Genomic DNA, 4,552 nt, shown 5'->3' with positions numbered 1-4,552 from the left:
CGGAACGAGCCCAAGATAAAAGGTCTAGTCCAATTTTAGTCTTGGTTGTACATCGGTACTACGCACGGTAGGCATTTCTTCCAGTTATCGGGACTTGCACTTGCTTTTTCCGGCCTTAGTGGTATTTCAATGATTTTCTTCCCCTAGCCCCGTCCTTCCATCATAGCTTAGTTAGCTAGCTAGCTACTTCATTTTGTGCTAAAGCCCCTCGATACATAAGTGCTCTCATTCCTAGAACCCACCCGGGGCGAGTTGGTAACCGTAAACCATTGATCTACGAATTCAAGTGAATGAAAATGTAGATAGATTTTCTCCTACTTCTGTAACATAACTTCTCTACGGATAAGCTTCAACTACTGAATGAAGAGATAGTGAGACCTACCTAGCAACGAGAAATACTAGAACTGAAATTCCTTGCCTTGACTCGCCTACTTCTCCAGTCTTTGATGTTGCTTTCCTGGCTTTCGATTCCTATTCGTCTGATGTGTTGATGCTTGAGAAGAAACTTTGGCACTGACACCTTACTTTCTTTCGCATAGGGCTTTAACAGATAAACTCTTTACAATACTGTTTGCTGTAAAACAAGAGGAAGAAAAGAAAGGATCCATGATGTGCATGTGCCTTTTGGTATGTGCATGTGCCTTTTGGTCTTGTACCAACGCTCTTTAATAACGAGGCTTTCCAGCTTCTGGGATGCTTCATAGCGAGGTAAGATCTAACTCCCTAGGTGGATTTGTATTCCTCTTCATTCACTACCATCCTTCCCCACCAGAGGGAATCTGTCTATTGTTTATCCCCTTAAAGATAGGGTCTCATAGTCTCCGAATAGGGTCTCATAGTCTCCGATAAAAGAATATGCACGTGATTCAAGGGGCGAAGCGGAGTACATGAGATTGCTAGCTCCTTTTGGTGGACAACGGTTCTTTCTTTGACAGATGTTGCGGGATAAACGCTCTTTGAATGGGTTAGTACCACTATCATGCCCTGTTGAGAAACAGTCAACTCACAATTTCATAAGATAACATGAAGGGGCATTCAAACAAGAGTTTATGCAGTTTAGGGCTATGTCCCTTCTAGAACTGCTGTTTTTAGCAATTGAAAGTTGGGGAAATAGCTCAGTAGGTTAGAGTGCTGGTCTGTCACGCCCACTCATCTGTCCTTTTCTACTTAGTTGGACAGATCACTTCAGAAAATCGTATAAAAATCAAGCAAGAAAACGTATGCGCTTTAGCAAAGGATTTCGCGCTAGTTGCTCAAAAAATCGTATAAAAATCAAGCAAGAAAACGGATGCGCGTTAGCGCAACGGCTTTCGCGCTAGTTGCTCAAAAAATCGTATAAAAATCAAGCAAGAAAACGGATGCGCGTTAGCGCAACGGCTTTCGCGCTAGTTGCTCAATCCGTTGCTTGCTTCTCTTCTGTCTTGGAAAAGTGAGGATTTTCTATCTGATCCAAGGGAAGGAAGAGAGGTGGAAAGTGTTGCTGTGTCAAATCAAGATTGTGTGGGTGTTCAGTGTCACAATCCCTGTATTCTAGGTTCCGGCAGGCAGCGGGCGGGGGACTGTAAATCCTCTTTTGCTTGGCCCTTTGTTTGGACTCGAAATCCAAACGGAGTGGGTGGTTCGATTCCACCCTATGAACGAGAGCGAGACTGAATGAAACCTTTCTATCTTTGTTCTTCCCTCTTTCCGCTTTCGAACTACTGGTTATGTCATCACCTTTCTTTGATGTTGACTCTGACTCTGAGTGGTTAGAAGATCAGCAGCTAACCTATTTTCTTTTCTAACTTACCACCTGTATCTCCGGAAACGAAAACCGGAAATGACAATCCTTTCAACAGTCTGTACAAAATTACTTAGTACGAATGCACATCTCGGCCGTCGGGTAGCTGCTCACCATTTCAAAGTCTATATTTGTGGTTCCAGAAATGGAATTGCTATTCTCGATTCAGACAAGACACTGATTTGTTTATGAAACGCTCTTCATTTTATAGGATCTCTCATTTGTAAAAAAGGCCGTTCCTTCTTTTTAAAGACCAATCAAATTTTTCTATATGAGATAATGGAAGAAATGGCGAGCTGTATTAATGATTCTCAATGGAAGATCGGGGCTTTTTTGACCAATTCTTATGCTAATCCTAAGAAATTCTGTTCAAGAAAGAAGATCAATTTTGGGTTGAACCAACAACCTGATTGTGTGGTTATTCTAAATCCAGATAGAAAGTCTTCAGTCATACTGGAAGCTGATCGATCACAAATACCAATTGCATCCTTAGTGGATTCTACGATCCCATGGGAATCCTATAAAAGAATCACTTATCTCATCCCTGCAAATGATCCTATACAGTTTGTATATCTATTTCATCATTCGATCACGAAAACAGTGATTCTTGAACGGCCAAGAATCCCGGCAATGAACAGGCCGGCAGCACAGACAACCACTTGGAGTACGGGGAGGAAGTCGGGGGGTAGGAGAACCTACTCCTCTGCCTCTTCTTCTTCCCCAAAAGGGGGCACTAAAAACACCCTTTTCCGTGGGTCCCTTGCCATGGTTTTCACAACCATGGCTATTATAGCCCTTGTTGCCCGCTACGACGTTCCCGGCGCCACAGAGCTCCTGAAGGAGCTGGGTTCAGCACTCGTAGGATGGCTGGATCCTCTAGTCCTTTCCTTAGGGGAGATGTTCCGAGGGGGCGCAGTGCGACCCTAGGTGGTGTCGACCAGGAATGGACGAGGAGTTCCATGGAGGAAACCCCCACGGGGGGAGGACCCCTTCTTATGGAAAGAGAGGATTGGGATGATCTTCCGCCAATCGGCGAGATTCCCCCTTTATCCCACGAGAGGGGAATGGTGGGTCCATCTGAACCAACGCAAGCAGGCCTTCCTGCTTCTGATAGCAGACCCTCCCCAACATTCGGGAATCCAAGGGATCCGGCACCCACTTATAAAAGGGTTCCGGCACCCACGTATAATTACCCTCCTGATTTAGGCCCTCTCACTAAAATAGAGGAAAAACGCCTTAAATCGGCGCTAGAATATGAAAAATCCATCTCGAAGGAATTGCATAATATTGCACTCGAGAATGGAGAGAACTTCTTAAATGAAACGTCTGAGGACCTGGTCGAAGCTGCACTCAACTGGAAAAACTCGATGAATCCCCAAAAACTTCATACAGTCCTTAACAGCCTTAAATTCTGTAAGGCTCAATCCAAATATTATAAAAAAGTAGAGAACTGGGTCAAAATGGAAAAACGGATTCGGGAAGGATCCCCCAGCAATGATTAAGGGAAGGGGGGGTTCATAGATAGGTGTGTGGACTGAAGTTCTTCATTTGAAGAGCAGGCTGGCCGGCCTACCGGCCCACAGACGTAGGAAGGCTTTTCTCGCTGACTGAACTGCGTAACCAAAGTCGCGATCAGAAAGGTATCTATCCGGACTATGCATCCGGAAAGCGCTGGTTCGATCCCAGCTCGCGACAAGCGAGGTATGCTCGCTAGCAGAAAAAGGAAAGGGAAAGAAGACGGTCATGATAGATTGGTAGCGAAATGAGGAATAAATTGCTTAGCTTAAAAGGCTTACTCTTAGACTCGCTACCAAAACTCCCCTCTGACTTCCTCTTCTTCATCTTAGTCAGCGGTCTTCCTCCTTGACAAAAATTCTCCAAAATTATCGAGTAAAGACGACATCTCTTCCATCGTTGCGGAACTCACCAATATGAACTTCCTCGGTGTTGTTTTGATTCTCGGCGGTGTTATTCTTGGGTTAGTTTGTTTCATTTTCATTTACGTGCTGTGCCTACTTTCTTTCTATCATGTCCTTTTGGTCAAGATTCGAAAAACTAATTTAAGTAGTAACAGCACTGCTGAAAAGGGACTCCTAGTCTTCCATTCTTTTAAATACTGCAGGCCCAGTGGAGTGGAACTAAGAGCCTTTTTTACCGCCTTAACGAGGAGAAGGATTTGAACAAAGATGAGAAGTCGAGTCAAACGGAAGCAGAATGGGTTGTGACTAAAAAAGGAACTAACGAAAAAAGATGGAACTAGATGTTGTTTTAACAGACTGCGCTTTGACTTACCTATGATGCAACTCATTCACTTCCACGACATGTATTGGTTAGTCATTCCAGACATTCATTCGTAAATACATTTTATGCCCGGGTATCAAAAACGAAGAAGGAAGGCGAGGCCCTCTTACCAGCTAAAAAGATAGGGAACAATATTCATTGCCTTTCCTGTTTGATCGGTCCGTCCTCTCTGGCCAGCCGAAATGAGCCTTGCCGCGGGGAACCGGTCATGATGAAGGGGCCTTCCCACATGGGGGAGAGTTTATTCTTTCCTTCATGCGTCTGGGTGCGTCGGAGAACTAGATCCCCAACCTCGAGTGACCGGGCACGGACATGGCGCTGATGGTAGCGCCTCAGGCTCTGCTGATATCTGGCCGCTCGAACAGCCGCTTGTCGCCGACGCTCCTCCAAGTGCTCGATGTCGTCACTTCTTCGTTGTTCTTGTTCGCCTCCTGAGTAGGCATTCACCCAAGGCGAGCTGAGCGTGAGCTC

At 45.2% G+C, this 4,552-nt stretch overlaps 1 pseudogene; it reads left to right on the top strand.

The window, feature by feature from the left end:
* The first annotated feature begins 608 nt into the window (after positions 1-608).
* Positions 609-3,939, top strand: LOC133919192 (uncharacterized; annotated as a pseudogene).
* The last annotated feature ends 613 nt before the right edge of the window (positions 3,940-4,552 follow it).

Source organism: Phragmites australis, chromosome 5 (assembly GCF_958298935.1).
Source record: "Phragmites australis chromosome 5, lpPhrAust1.1, whole genome shotgun sequence".
Lineage (NCBI taxonomy): Eukaryota > Viridiplantae > Streptophyta > Magnoliopsida > Poales > Poaceae > Phragmites > Phragmites australis.
The sequence above is the reverse complement of the archived record's forward strand: the minus strand, read 5'-3'. Positions and strand labels throughout refer to the sequence as shown.